At 32.0% G+C, this 17570-nt stretch overlaps 1 long non-coding RNA gene across 1 annotated transcript; it reads left to right on the top strand.

Moving 5' to 3' along the window:
- The first annotated feature begins 11732 nt into the window (after positions 1 to 11732).
- Positions 11733 to 12750, top strand: LOC121223069 (uncharacterized). Its single transcript, XR_005920417.1, has 2 exons — positions 11733 to 11977; positions 12152 to 12750. It is a non-coding gene; the product is annotated as an uncharacterized lncRNA (long non-coding RNA).
- The last annotated feature ends 4820 nt before the right edge of the window (positions 12751 to 17570 follow it).

A 17570-nucleotide genomic window follows, 5' to 3' on the forward strand; every position in this document is an offset into this window, starting at 1 on the left:
CTACATAAACCCTAATTAGCGAATCAAGAATAAAAATTTGAAAGTTTTAGTTTAGATGAAATTTTACAACTCGATTTAATATGGTTAAAAGTGTATGTGTTTTGGTAATACCTCGTACTCTATTTCGGTATCGAATACGGGTAAGGGATGTTACAGACCGAAATACTTCATAGGATAAAATGACCAAAATACCCCCATAGGGTAAAATAATCGAAATACCCCATAGGGTAAAATGACTGAAATATCCCCATAGGGTAAAATGACTGTTATACCCCTAGGAGATGAAATGATTGTTATGGCCATATGTTATGTATGACTGATTTGCTCTATGATATGTATGACTATGATTGAGCATGACATTTTGCATACACGTATGATATTATGTCATGATATATTGCATGCAGATGGGTTGTTATATTTGAAGGAAGTGTACCATACTAATAAGGTTGCACAGGTCACCCAAGACGACTGTGGACCTACTGATGGCTATATGCCGTTTATTTTACTGGCAGCTTTGCTGCAATACTATTTAGTGCCGTAATCGATGCTAATCTTGGTGTGTTTGGCTGGGTGGGTCGATTTTATCCCCACATGGTGTGTTTGGCGGGACGGAGTGGTGTGTAGAGGTTGGATTGGGTAGGATTTCTAACTGCATATCTGCACTGATTAATGATTTTGTACTGTTACTACATCGATTAATGATATTACATATTGTTCACTAGCATTGTGATGGGCTCAAGCCCAATCATTTACTGTTGCGGGAAAGGGCTTAGGCCCACACTGAACTGAACTGTTACTGTAACAGGCTTAGGCCCAAACTGCATTTATCTATTGTTTAATTGACTATTTGCTTGTTAGGGGATTACACACTGAGTTTTCGTAAACTCACCCCTCTGTTTAACTGTACAGGTAATCCCCAATTGTAGGCGGGTCGGTGCTACGAGGGACTCGATGATGGCCACACAACCGCATCAACTTTCGCTTTTAGCCTTTGATTTATAAGTAACTGGATTTGGGTATTTTTTATGTAAAAGGGCCTCTGTAAAGTTATAAGCTTTAAATTGGGGTTTTTATTTATTTAGTTTTATATAAACTGCTAGTTATAGAAAAAGATAGGTTTTCAAAAGGTAACTGTTTTCAAAGACACCACACTTTCGCAACATTTTCAAAAAAAAAACTTTCGCAATAAATGAGATTTTAGAAAATTTATAACGTTTTAAAAGTGATTAGCTTTTAATGATGCACGCTTGGAAATGAACAAGCCGGTTTAGAATCACCGTTTAATAACAAAATGATTAATTGATTTTAAAGATTTCAACAACAACAAGTTTTATGCTAAACACCTCAATGTGACACCGCCAGATTCGACCATAACTCCTAGGCCAGGTTTGGGGTGTTACAATAATGAACTTATCCCAACTGTTTTACAGAAATTGTTATTTCCCATGTAAACAACTCCTCTACCTAATTCCACTAAATCAAATAATCATTCTCGATTAGGGGACATATGATAGGTGCAACCTGAATCCAATATCCATTCGTCTGAATGGTATGGTAATGGTAAAGCAACCAATGACATTTCAGAATCGCCATCATCTTGCTCTGCAACACATGCATCTGGTGTGCTCTTGTCTTTCTTTTTCAACTTTGGACAGTCTTTCTTTCAATGGTATTTCTCACGAGAAAAGGTACATTCGGCCTTTAACTTTGATCGCTTTCTCTTTTTTAGCTTTTGGATTTTTGAACAACCCCATGCAACTAATGCATCTACTTCATTTTTCTTGCTTCCTTTCTTAGTTTTCTTCCTAAGCTCATAGCTATACAAGGCACAAGTTACTTCATTAAAAGCTACCTTATCATTTCCATGAAGTAAGGTTGTTTCAAGATATTCAAATTCTTCAGGAAAAGAGAATGGCAACATTAAAGTCAATCTTCGTCTTTGAATGTTTCATCTAAGCTCAGTAAGTCTATTACTAACTGATTAAAAGTCGTGGTATGTTCATTCAAAGTGGTGTGTGGTTGATAATCAAACCTAAACAATCTTTTCTTTATGTAGAGACGATTCTAACTACTTTTCTTTTAGAATTTCTACTCCAATGCTTTCCACAACGTATGTGCAGAAGTTTCATTCTTAAAGTTATACTTCTGCTCTCTGGAAAGACATGACTGAACTATACCACATGTTAAGCAATTGATAGTATTCCATTCTTTCTTCTCCATATGTTCGAGTTTTTCTTCTTAGATAAAGATGTCTAGACCTTGTTGAAACAAAGTGTCTAACACCTCGCCTTGCCACATGTTAAAATGACCAATTTCATCAAACAACTCCATTAAAAACTTTGCATTTGGCATTACTTTCCTCATGGGTGATGAGTTTGATGACAGCCTTAACTCCATTTCAACACCAGCTAACAATATTCAATAGTAAGCACATGCTACTAGGATAGTGAGCGTAGTTCAGGAACAGTGCACCAGGTAAGTTCCCAGGAAAGAAAGGTGGGTCATAAAGACACTCTTAAATACCAAGTCTTTCCTAGCCAGAACTTTTCCAAGACATACACTTTCACGCAACTACACTTATTTCCAGTAACTGAGGAATCATGAACAATCTCCAATTGTGAATTTTTTCTGATGTGGAAGATCAGACAATGTTGCAACCACAGAGTATAATAAAAAAATTAACACTTTTTCACATAGACTTTGATACCAATTGTTGGGGACACTGGGTAATATCCCACACGAATGTAACTTCAATTTTAAAAACCAAAATAAATTGGGAACTCCAAAAGAAAATTGAAATTATCCAAGCACAGTGTATTAACTCGACAAATTATTATTGAATATCAAATGCAATAAAAAAACTAATAAGTTCAAATAAATAATAAAGGAGAGAACACACCAAATATATGAGGTTTGGCAAATTACCTACGTTCTCAGGCACCAACACCAAATGGTAACTTCACTAATACCACAAAAGTCTACCAACTAATGGAACCCTTAATTAAAAGGAATATTTTCCAAAATATACCTAAAGTATGTAGAAGAAGTGGGAGAACACAAAATGTTGAGATTATTACAATCGAAGGCACTGACACATTTATATGTGAACAAGCCAATTACTAACACAATCTCTTCTCCAATAATAAACATGAGATGGATTGCACAAAATCTTATAAAAAAATGCAAGTAAATTTTTAAAATATTTTAGTTAAAGATATCAACAAATAAAACAAATTATGTGCTTGGCCCAATAGTAGACAAAATTAACTCGATAATCTAATCATCATTAGTTTAATTGAAGCTAATTATCAGATAATTAATGCAAAGTCTAATCTTCATTAGTTTAAGCTTCTTTGTTTTTCAATTGCTAACCCAAAATGGAATAAAGACGATCTGAAAGTAGAAAAATGGTATTCGTCCACATGAAACACTATTAACTACAAATAAGAAAATAAAGTAGAGAAATACCAGAAAAAAGAAAGATCCAAAATTTGAAGAGTTGTATTTATGCACTTTGAGTTATTGAAAAGGACTGCTTCGAAACCAACACCCAGAGTTTCAATTATTCTTATTTATTTATTTATTTATTTATTTATTTATTTATTTATTTATTTATTACAAGAGCCTAAAGAAAATAATGAACAAAAATAAATAAATAAAAGGAAAGACCTAATACCATGATTCAATGGTTCCAACAGCTTTGCTCTCTTTTAAGAAAAAAGGGCCAAATAATACTTTCTTTTCTTTCTTTCCTTTAAAAATGCCAAATAATACTTTACATATTTCTGAAAAAATAAATATTATTGTGATCTAACAAATGACACGACAATTCAAAAGCTTGACACCATGCACCTAATTCTGTACATGAAAATCTATCGTTCTGTAACATTCCAAGGATCATGCGGTTGGTGTATTTCATTTATCAATAATATTTATATAAAGTTGGACACATCGAAAATTATATATATATATGCAAATGTCTTTATTTATTTTATAATTTAAGTCTATTTTATTTGATCTGAGATAATGTTGAGATAAATTCAACAATGATAAATTTAGAATTCAAACTTTATTCAAATGGTTAAAGAAAAAATTCACCATCACTCATTTTAACCATTTATTAATATTTTTTAATCATATTTTAATACCGTGTTATATATATAATTTATTTTTTGACCATATTATTATTTGGTATTCAAATTTCAAAATTATGACAGATATTACATTTTTATCCGTATGACCTAAATTTTGGTGGCCAACTGCTTGTCCTTTCGTGTAAGAGAGATAAGAAAGAATAAATTATAATATATATAAAAATAAGAGTTTAAATTTTTTTAAAATAAATGAAAATATTATTTATTTGTTATTATATTATTAAATTCATATTTAAAATAATTATAATATTTTATTTAAAATTATTAGTTAAAAATAAAATATAATAAAAGTTGTCATAATTATACATTTAAAAATGATTAAAATTTAATAGATTTTGTGATAATTATATAATTAAAATAATTAAAATTAAAATTAAAATTATTAATTAAAAAAAGTTGTGCTAATTTTAAAATAGAGTTTTTACTATAATAAAATTCTAAGCATTAAAGGTAGGAAAAAAAAGGTTGTGGTAATTATAATTTATGATTATTAGTTAAAAAAATTTGACATAAATAAAAATGGTGCTATTTTTATTTGTGTAAAATAGAATTATTATTTAAATGAAATTTTAAGCACATTAATTATCAGTTAATTAATATTAGAGTTAGTTATTATTTTTATTAATATTACTTTATAATTACATAAAATAAAATTAAAGTGAATGTTGAATATGTTTAAAATGATTTAATTATTATAATATGGATAAGTTAATATAGTTTAATTATATTATTGATGTCGTGTGTTTGATAGTTGTAAAGTCTACTAAGCGTTAAATGTAATTTAATTATTTTTGGTATTATTTGACCCACATCAATAAAAACTGAGATTATTGCATGTACCTCCAACCAAAGGGAACACAAAAATTTTAAGGGTATCTAGTTGGGTGCTTCTTGATCAATCATTGGAGTTACGTACTTTTTGAGATTGTGGTTGAATTTTGAGATGGGCAGGACCCCCAGGATTTGCAGATATACAAGATTCAATCTGCAACATTTTATTTATTATTCTTCCAAACATCAACCATAGATTTTTATTTAATTTGTTGTTACTAAATTATTTAATATCAATATGATTATATCTTCAAATGATATAAAACTATACATTTACATTTACCTTTTAAACTGAGTTGAAATGTTATTCGTATGTTGTCGATTGAGTTTTAGTTTAATTAGCATGAGTATTGTTATCAATATAGGAGGATATGGGTTCAAGTGTGCTGAAGCGCATTATATCCTCCTATTTATAGGTTGGAAAAGAATTATATATAGTTTTAGGTATTGTATAAAAAAACAGATATGATCAAAACTTATAATGAGATTATTCAAAAAGAAATACATTATTTACATGTCTTATTTTTTTAATATTTATTTTCAAATGAGATATGAAGTTTAAAGATTTCACTCGTATTTTATCATATTATTTATGTACACTAAATCATGATACACTTGTGATGTGGATAAAAAATAAATTAATAATATATTAATAAAAATTTTATTTTATAAATGATTAAGTTTAAATTTAAAAAATTAAAATATTTTATTTAAATATGAAAAATATACACTCGTTATATTATAAAAGTAAATGATTTTTAGAATTTAGTTAAAAACTTAATATACATCTATCCCTTCATCATTTCAGCAGTTTCACTATTGGTATAGGATGAGGACATGATTGATTTGATTAAATGTCACAAATTGATGACAGTAAAAAGAAGGGTGACTTTTAATGATGACTACACAAGAATATTCCCAAGCAATTATTTTGTTTTAAAAAAATAATAATAAACAGAAAACAGTCAATGATTACTACAGAATTCACCAGCCGGTAGCTTGATTTCCTCTTCCACTAATTGATTTTAATATTTAAAATTAACCTCACTAAACAACCCCAACTTTCTTTTCTAAAAAATATTAATTAGCGAACCCCCCAAGGATACAGCAATGTTCAGTGAATAAGATTGATCAAAATTTTCAATCCTTGCTTTTAAAAATCTCAGAAAATGAAATGCAAATACAATGAAGAAGAACAAACATGAAATTAATGAAGAAATAGGAGATTGAAATTTCAGATAAAGAGCAACAGGAAACAACCAAAGTGGAAACCCACGGAAAAGAACGGGTGGTGGGATCACAATTCTAGTGATAAAATAAAACAAAACACATTATGACTTCCTTCTGTCGGTGTAGATTAGGAATAGGTGGGGCACCCATTTTTCTTATTTATCCTTATCCCACTCTTATATTTGTGTACAAAAGTCTTAATCTCATGGATGTTTCCTGCCTCTCACCTCATTTTTCACTAATTATTTTTACTTTAATATTGTAAATTTATACTAAATCATAATGGTTCTTTCAGTAAGTATAATATGGATTTAGAAATACATGTATCAAATCTTAGATTTCATGTCAAATAACGTAAATTTATCACTAAGTTAATGACATAAATAGCTTTAGATAAATAATTTTAAAACGAAATTCAAATATTAAAAAGTTAGAGCTCAATTTCAACTCAACGTGAGACAAACCTTAAATTTTTTAAGTTTGCTCAATCGAGCTTATTTTGGTAGTAAATCCCATGTAAAATTTATGCCATCTCATTATAATTGAATTTTTTTTTCAATACTAACTAGAAATAATAAAAAATTATATTAAAATAATTAAATTCACAAATTATTCAAGACTGAGTATTAAAATATTCAAATAACTCGATTTGATAATTTAAATATTATTTTAGCACAAAATTCGCTGGCGGTAGACGTATGTAGGGTTCTTTAAAGAAAAAACTAGAAATGTTAAGAGACAAATTTTGTGAAAAGGGAGAAAAAGTTTACAAATCTTTAGATAGTGACAAAATTGTAAGCCATCCAACTTTATATGGCTGAAAAGAAGGCATATTTGAATTTTATAATCTGCAGATTCAGGATACCAAGCAACTGATCTTTTGTGGTGTTTGTGATGATTAAACTTGCACTAATTTGGGAAAATTTTCAGGGCAACAACAAAGTCTACTTGCACTACCAATGGGGAGGCTAAAGAAAGACAAATTAACAGTATTGCCAATTGAAAAGGTCAACAATTCCAAATCGCAAACTCAAAAGGCAATGGGTCACTTCAATCATAATTATTCCTTACAATTTATTTATACAAGGGGAAGCTCAAAGCGAATCAGGAATTTATATTTTGTGATTTTCCATCGGATGTTTGTAAATATTTGTAAATTAAATAGGAGTATTTAATAGTGGTTAAATGGAATTATAGGTTCCAATATGGAAAGTAGTCAATATAGATTTAATTCATTCACTGAAATATAAAACATCCTACTTAAGTTTTAGTCAATTTTCAATACCTGGTAGGGATGAGTATTTGATCAAATCGAATCAAATGAAATAATTTCAAGTTAATTGAAAGAACTTGATAAAAGAGAGAAAATGATCTAACCAAACAGAGAATGAATTCTTTCTTTTTATTCAAAAATGCCTAAGCTTCCAATACATAAGGCACAGTATATATAAGGCTAGAGTCACAGCTCTAAACAATGTAACTGCATTTTTACCAGATTCAAAACTAACTTAACAACTTTCTATACTCTAATATTCATCCATCTTCTCCCTAGTCACAACCCGTAGGCAACTCCGAAAATGAGCAAAATTCGACAACGAAAGTGGCTTTGTGAGAACATCAGCGACTTGATCACACGCGGGAACTTCCCCAACTGCTACTGAACCATTAGCAACCTTTTCACGAACGAAAAATAAATCTAACTCGACGTGCTTAAACTTTGACTGTAGAATAGAATTAGCAGCAACCGCAACTGCACCAGAAATGTCACACCAAATATTGGGTATATCGGGACATTGAACATGTAATTCTTGAAGTAATGATAATAGCCACGTAACCTCACTAGTGACTGCGGCAAGGCTCCTGTATTCTGCCTCAATAGTAGACCGAGCAACGACTTTCTGTTTCTTAGAACACCAAGACACAGGAGTATGTCTGAAATAAACACAGTACGTAGTAGTGGATCTTCGGTCATCAAAATCTAACCCCCAGTTTGCATCAGCATACCCAACTAAGGACAAACTAGCATACGGACGAAACACAACCCCAAGTTCAAGCGTGCCACCTAGATACCGCAAAATGCGCTTTAAGGCAGTCATATGGACAGAAGTGGGACAATGCATAAATTGACATATCCGATTTACAGCATATGCAATATCAGGCCTCGTAAGAGTAACATACTGTAGTGCTCCGGCTAGGCTCCTGTATTCAGTCGGGTCCTTTAAACGTTCACCCTCATCTCTAGTCATGACATAAGAACTTATCATCAGTGTATGAACACTTTTCGTATTTTCCATCGAGCACCGAATAAGAATTTCTCGTATATACTTCTTCTGATAGAGATGAAGACACCCTGAAGAAGAACGAGTAACTTCTATCCCAAGAAAGTAATGAAGTTCGCCCATATCCTTAAGTGAGAACTCGTTGTTCAACAACTGAACAAACCAGTCTATAACACTAGGCACATCACCAGTAACAATAATATCATCAACGTACACAAGAACGTATAGCGTTGAATCTGACTTGACCCTAACAAACAAAGAAGCATCAGACTTCGACATCACAAATCCCACAGACATTAGAAATCCTTTAAGCTTCTCAAATCAGGCATGAGGAGCCTGACAAAAACCATATATCGCTTTCTTCAGACGACACACCAGAGGCCTGCCATGTGAATCATGCTGAAAAACACTAGGAGGTTGATGCATGAAAACCTCAGTATCAATATCTCCATTTAAAAAAGCATTATTCACATCCACTTGTCGAAATGACCCACCCCTAGACATAACAATAGACAAAATAACTCTGATAGTAGCCGGTTTTACCACTGGACTAAAAGTTTCCTTAAAATCACACCCCGGAACCTGCGAGCAGCCTTTTGCGACCAAGCGAGCCTTATGTCAAGCAATAGTACCATCAGAATGTCTCTTGATTTTGAGCAACCATTTGCACCCAATGACCTTACGATTTGATGGAGCAGAAACTAACTCCCATGTGGAATTACGAACAAGAGCATCATACTCATCTTGTGCAGCAGCACTCCACTCAGCAGAAGTCATGGCTTCTTCAATTGTAGACGGTTCGATAGCTTCAACAGTTAACACATTAGGCTTCAAAACTCCCGTCTTGGCCCGAGTGACCATTGAATGAGTATTACCCACAAGTGGCCTGCTAACCTGACTATAAGATGCCGACGAAACACCTGCAGACATTCTTAAGGTAGATTGAGAATAAGCATTGGTATCACTTGATGAATCCGAATGACCATTGGTATCACTTGATGAACCCGATTCATGTACTGCTGGAAGATTATTGGACCCAAACCCAACATCAGCCGAAGAATTATGAAACTGAGTTTGCACCAACTCAACATCTAAAACAGGGTTATTAGACTGAGACTGCTACCCTTGTAGAGATGGTGTCATCATGCAAGGCTCAAAAGTCGTGGAAGAATAGGGCCACACAAGAGGAACAACCATCAAACTAATCTGACTGGTCGTCGATACAGACTTGTCTGAACTAGTCTCAGCAAACAAAAATCTCTACTCATCAAATACCACATGCCTCGAAATTATAACCTTACCATCTGGTAACAGATATTGATACCCATTGTAACGAGGACTCTAACCCAAAAATGTAGACGGCTGAGATCAAAAATCCAACTTATGACCTACAAACAGACGTAAGTAAGGATAACAACAGCAGCCAAAAACTCGAAGATGATCATAGGTCAGATCATTTCCATAAAGTGCCTTAAGCGGATAACTACCCTGAAGAACAATAGTAGGAAGTCGATTTATAAGATGAACCGCACAACAAAATGCATACCCCCAGTATTCCATAGGTAAATTTGCATGAGCCAATAATGTAATACCCACATCAACAATGTGACGATGTTTACGCTCAGCTACTCTATTTTGTTCGGAAGTATACGGACAAGTCAGTCGATGTATGATTCTCTGAGACTCTAAGACAGACGTAAAGCTACAGTATTCTCCTCCCCAATTGCTCTAAAATTTCTTAATAGACTTGCCAAACTATGTCTTAATTAATTTTTGAAACTGAGTAAAACATTCTATTGCTTGAGCTTTTTGACCTAAAAGATAAACCCAAGTAAAATGAGTACACATGTCAATAAACGAAACATAATATCTCTTATCATCACATGCAACAGATGCGGGGCCTCAAAGATCAGAAACAACCAACTCAAAAGGATGATAGCTAGAAGTCGAAGGTGGGAAAGGCAACTTATGTGACCTCCCTTTTTGACATGCAGTACATATACCATCCAAAATATTTTTACTTGAAACAACATTACATTTATTTAGAATAGTTTTGACCACAGAAGATGATGGGTGGCCTAAACGATTATGCCATAAAGCAAACACAAAACAATTTGGAACTGTACGTGGAACTTGCGAATGAGCAACAAATGGAACAACATTAGACTGAGAAGAAACCACTGGCACAGAAAATTGATATAGTCCACCATGAATGCGACCCGTCAGCAATGTCTCCCGAGTCACGACATCCTTAATAACACAATGGGTAAGGTGAAACTCAAAAAACACACCATTATCACGAGTAAACTGTGAGACGGATAAGAGGTTTTTTCGTATACTCGGCACACATAAAACATTTGATAATCGTAACGATTTATACTGAGTAGGTAAAATAGCAGTACCAATTGATGAAATTACCGCAGGAGTACCATCGCCCATTTAAAGAGATGACGTACCTGAATATGGTGTAACATCACGTAAAGCTGACACATCGCAACAGACATGATGACTCGCTCCCGAGTCAGGATACCAAGATGTGGTGCCACCGCGCACTAGAATGTATGAATCATCATTACCAGTACTAGATCCAAGTTGAGCAGTATTGACATGAGAACCAGACACTGAAGATTCAGAATAATCAGATGCATGTAAGTCCCCTAGCCGAGGAAGCCCAATACATGGGTCGGACCCAGTATAAACCCGAGCACGCGATTTGGTAAATCGTAGAACCCGATCAACACCAATCGGTTCAGGCAAACCAGGATCACCTTGATCAACTTGAACAAAATTAGAAGACGGAACCTCATTTGGCCCAGCATGTGGTTCAACATTCGGCCCATGTGAAGAGTATACAACATTTTGCCCATGTGATGAGTTTCTCACATTCGGACCATGCATTACACGTCATCCATTCCCAGCAACACATTCCAGTGACTCATTGCCATTAAACCCAGGTCCATCATCATTACCAAATTGACGCAAATTGGGCTTATAAGCATTACCATAGGGCTGGCCATAGTCATTACCAAATGACACATGTGGCCCACGTGCCAATTTCTCATTTTGCATGCCAGCACTCCAATTTTGACCACCAACATGCCAATTTTGACTCGCATAGTTCCCTTAGCCTCTCAACACCAGATGGAACCCCTTGATAAGAGACCGACGGCACCACAGACGAGGTATTCGAGTCTCGATGATAACAGTAGTAGCACTTCTGAGCCACATGACCGAATCGACTACAGATCTAGCATTGAATGTGAGATCGAAAAGTTCTGCCACGGCCATGACCCGACGGACAACCCCCACGACTAGCTCCTTCAACCGACAGCGCTTCTTCAACAAGGTTTACGTTCAAGTTTACTTCCTGCAATACTTGAGCTTGACCACTCTCACAGTCAACTAAAGCATCAACCAAACGCTGCAACGAAAGAATTCCAATCAACAACCTAGCGGACGAGATAACTGCCTCAAACTCCGACGGTAAGCCCGCGAGCATTACTTCAATCTTCTCTTCATCAGAAATACAAGAACCAGAGGCATCTAACATAGCACACAAGTCTTTAATTCTAGCAACATAAGCTTTAATAGAAAGGTTACCTTTCTTCAAAGAATGAAGTTCATGCAGAATCCTTGACTGCTTAGCACCAATGTCAGCTGCAAACAGATTAATTGTTGTGGTCCATATGTCACACTCTATGCACGCATCATCAAACGACGACTGATGAGATGAACTTACAGTAGATAAAAGCCATGAAGTCAAAAGCCGATCTTGCTGCGTGAACACCTGAGCCGCCAGATTTTATGCGCGAGATCCATCGGGCATGGAAATAAATCATGATGGCGGAGCAATTGTACCATCTAAGAATCCTGTAAGTCCATAGCCATCAATGATTAATTTTACCTGTTTGCGCCATTGAATATAGGTGCCGTCATCGAGTTTGACCACCTCATGCTGAGGAAGAACAGTCGCGACACAATCGCCGGCGAACACACCAGAGCTAGTCTCACCGGATGCGAAACCAGCGGAAGCCATGATAGAAAAATCCAGAATCAAATGGCGAATGATACCATGAAAGAACTTGATAAAAGAGGGAAAATGATCTAACCAAACAGAGAATGAATTCTTTCTTTTTATTCAAAAATGCCTAAGCTTCCAATACATGAGGCACAGTATATATAAGGCTAGAGTCACAACTCTAAACAATGTAACCGCATTTTTACCAGATTCAAAACTGACTTAACAACTTTCTATACTCTTGACGGGTCTTATTTTATCATCCTACCTTGATTTATAATTTTTCTAAATCGAGTTAACTGAAATGAAACTCATGTTGAACCAAATCGAGTGAAATTAAAAAAAGACATGTCAAATTAAAATCTTGCTAGAGAATAACTATTTCCATATTAGAGCACATAAATTTGAAAACTTTTTCAAAGCAAAATAAGGGGAAAAAATAAAATACTTTAGTATGATAAACTTGAATTACTAATTTACTTATTTAGGTCCCAAAAATTATTATTTTAGGAAGAATTAAATTTTTTTATATGTTCTTTAAATTTTTTAGAATTTTCTTTTAATTTTTATAATTTTTTTAAAATATAAATTTTAGAATTTTTTATAAATATTTTGAATTTAAAATATTATTTTGAATTTTTTTTTGTGGTGAGAGAGACTAATTTGCTCATTTTCAAAATTGATAGGGACCAAATGGGTATTTACACCAATATATTATTCGAATTGTAAAATTCAACTCGACTCAAACTCAAAACTCGAATTATTTATTCGAGTTGACTTGAAAAAAAAACCGAAGAACTTGATTCGATTAACTCAAAAAAATTTTTTTTAATAAAATCAAATTTTGTTCACCCCTATTTAATACCTATCAATATCATATGTGAATTACCATTTCCAAAAAAAAATATTCAATTAAAAGCTATCCACTCAAACTAAAGTAATAAATCAAAACTAAGATTATGGTGCTTTTGGTGAATTTTTTTTGTAAAAGTATATTTTTAAAATATTTACATAAAAATAAATGAAATTTTAGTTGATATGATAAAATTAAGGATTTGATGATTTAGTGTTTTAGGTTTAAGTTTTATCATTTATAAATATATTTTGTATTTTTTTATAAATGTTATATAAAAATATAAAAGACAAAAAATTCTCTTAATAATATTTGTCATTTTTAAATACTTTCAAATTTAATTAATATTTGATTAAATCGTGACATTAACTTAGTAAAAAATATTAGCTTAAAATTTTATGCAAATGTAACGTGTGAAAAGTTAGGATTGTAATTAGTAAAATTTAAACATCAATGAAATCACTACCAAATGAATATTTGGTTCTCTTTTGGTCTTTTGGTTGTACAATTCAATTTAGTCATCATATTTGCTATATATAAAAAAGCTAGATTAGTAATTTTTATAAATTTTATGAATAATATGATAAATAAATTTAAGTATATTATTTTACAAATAAAAAACGTTAAAATTAATAATCCATATTATTGGACGAAATGTAAAACAAATATTTGAATATAATATAAAAAGAAATTATTTTTTTTTCTATTCATGGATAGAAGGAAGTAAAGTATATAACACATAATATTGTATGATTATATTTTGTTATAAAAATGGTACAAAATCTTTTCACAGCTATATAGATATATATTAATTTCCTCAGCCATTTGTTGATATGATCCATAAATTCATGGCCATGTTGTATATTTATCATTTCTTGAATTTTATTTTTCTCAATTCGAAGATTTTCCATAATGACATATTAAAAAATATAAAAGATAGTAGATATAATAGTAAACAAACCAAATAATTCAACATTATAAAATAATAGTAGTAACTAACTCTAACTACATTATCTTTAAAAATAAAGTAATTATTCAAATATATGTATAATGTTGCAAAATATCATCAATTTGAAAATAAATAATAATTAATTTTTTTATTATAATAAAATTTTAAGAAAATAGCATAAAACTGTTGAGGGACTTAAAATGTAATTAGCCCATCCTTTCTTTCTTACTCAGCATATAGATACCAAGTTATCTAATTTGTTACTCATAAAATGTATCAGTTAATTTTAGACATAATGACTTTTTGACCCTCTAATTTTATAAAAAAAATTATTTTAGCCTTTCATTTAATTTTTTTATCATTTTAAGCCCTTAAACAACTTGTGTTTTTTTTGTCAAATCACCTCGAAATAGATGAAAAAGTTAAACATTTTTTAACTTTGTTGACATGGCATACAAGTGAATTGTCACGTGGATGACATGTCAGCATTTAATTAATTTTAAAATTTTAAATATATAATTTATATTTAAAATTAAAAATTATTAAAATTATTTAAAATATTTTTATATTTTAAAAATTAATTAAATGATGACATGTTATCCACGTGTATGTCACGTCAGCAAAGTTAACAAATGTTAACTTGTCCATCCATTTTAGGGTAATTTGACAAAAAATGAAAATTCAAGAGTTAAAAGAGACAAAAGATTAAATGGATGGTTAAAATGAATTTTTTTGTAAAGTTGAGGGTCAAAAAAGTCATCATACCTTAATTTAATTATGAAATATGTATTCATAATTTTTTATTTTAAACCTCATAAGTGTTTACATAATTAAATATTGCATTTTTTTATTTAATACATAAAATATTAACTCGTAAAACCTTAAATAATATATTTAGTTTATATTAATATATAAACGCATACAAATTAAGACTCAAACTTACTCAAACTTACTTATTGACACGTATAATTTTAATAAATCAAAGTATACATTAATGTATATTAAATATGATTTAAATAATTATAAAAAAGAATTTGAGTTAAATAAATATGTATTGCGAGTAATCAAATTTTTCACATATAAATTATGAATTTTAACATGTAATCAAAATTTTAATGGTTTAATTATTCCTTTATTTTTATCATATTAGCAAAAGTTTTAATGGTCTAATTATTTTTTAGGTCATGATAAAAATAAAATTTCATGATAACTTATTTCCAATTTATCTGGTTTTTTTTTTGTCTTAGTCTATTTTTTAAAGCTTTCATATATTACAATTTATTTAAGGGTGAGTATTTTGTATAGTAACAATGTAATTTTTTTTATTCCATAAGCAACTTTAAAATTTTGACATGTGAAATCAAGAGTAAAAATCAAGAGTGAATAAATTGGGTTAGTGAAACCAAGAGTGATCATGTCCCGATTTTGAATTAAGATTTTGAAAATTATATGAAGTGATTTGATCTAGCTTAGTGGTTAAGTGTGTTGCTTGTGTGTGTGAGGTTCTAGGTTCAAATTCTTCCTTCGTAATTTTGTTAATTTGGACTCAATCCCTACCCTTGGTCATTTGGCTTAAATTTAATTTTCACGCAATTAATGATAGAATGAGATTGTTGGTTTAATGGTAAGATGTTGGCTTACCTTTTGGTCTTGTGTTGTGTTTGAGTCCCCATGTGTGCATGTAGTGGGTAGTTTTTTGAAATTCTTTATTTTTAAAATTTTCCCACAAATACTCCTAAAATCTCTCACACTACCTACCACCCATTCATTCTCCCTCTTCCCCCTTTACTTTTACATTTCTTTTGTTCCTTACTATAAGTTTCAATTTTGTTTCCTTCATTTTCTTTTTAATTCAATTTGATGCCATAAGATTTCCTCCTGTCGTTCCTCTTCTTTAATTAGGCTCTTTTTGGCTTTTTGGGATTTCTTGTACCAATGTTTTCCTTTTGCATCGTTGTCGATCTTGTGTGGTAAGTTTGTGAATTTAAGTTTCGTATTTGGTTTTTTGGGATTGGCATGTTTTGGGTTATGATTTTTCTGTTGTGTGACTAAAGTTCTTACCACGAGAAATCTCATTTAGGTGAGGATGTGGTAACGAATTAAGTGTTGTAGGCTGTTGTTTTGTTCAAGGGTAAGTGAACGATGCTTCATTTTGAGGGCTGTCTCCTTTTCATTGAGATATTTTGTTAGCATTATGGCCGAATTGGTGGTTTAAAATGAAATGAATCTTTACTAAATGGTTGGCTTTTAATGACGTTTAGGTACTGGAAATTGCTTCTGTAGATTTGCATTGAAAGCTGACTAGGTGTGTATCGGAAAACTCGAAAAACAACAAACGACAGAAAGTCAAAAATTGGTCTATCAACGCGACATGGCCGTATGAACCACACAATTTGGCTCAATTGGGCCGTGTAGGCCACACGGGCGTGTGTGAGGCCGTGTATCGGGCCGTGTGGGCCACACGGTCACGTAGGCTTATTTTTTTTAAAATTTTGCCTACGCCCGTTTGACTCTAAAATTTGTAATTAAACTTTTCATAGGGCCCATATTACTTAATTATGGCTTGGAAACAAGATATATGTTAATATGCTTCTGTGTTGATGTGTTTAAGGTATGTGAAATATATATATTTGTATGATCTAATACTGATAGTTTTGATGGTATGTACTGATTCTCTATGTATGTATATGTGTGTATGATGTATGACTATGTTAATTCGTAATTATGACCATGCATGTAACATTGTGGCTTTTCTAGTTAAGGTGATTTGTAATTATGATATATCTATCTACAAAGCATGAAATCACATGCTTACTGGTTTCTGTTAAGAACAAGTATGCATGTTCAACATGCCTATCATTCTGTTTCAGTTTATGCATGCCATGTCACATTGCATGGGGTTAGGATATTATGGTACGGAGGAAGTGCTGGCAGTTTAATGATCTGCATTATCTGGTGGTTTATCCACATTTCTATCTGGCAACTTGTCTGTATTTATGGTGGCTCAACCACACACACATATGTTGTTCTGGCAGCTTGGCTGCAATATAGTGGCTTGTCCACATATATCCAATATGGCAGTTTTAACTGTAATCTCTGGTGGCATTGACCACAATTATTTTGTTGGTGTGATTGGATGGACGAGCTCTAGGGAACTCTATTTGGTGTGTAGTGGAGTTGCGTAGGATGTTTTCTAAATAAAAACCTATATTACATTTCTAAAAAATATTGCATTGGCATAAGCACGCATTCTCAG

This window comes from Gossypium hirsutum, chromosome D11 (genome assembly GCF_007990345.1).
Source record: "Gossypium hirsutum isolate 1008001.06 chromosome D11, Gossypium_hirsutum_v2.1, whole genome shotgun sequence".
NCBI lineage: Eukaryota > Viridiplantae > Streptophyta > Magnoliopsida > Malvales > Malvaceae > Gossypium > Gossypium hirsutum.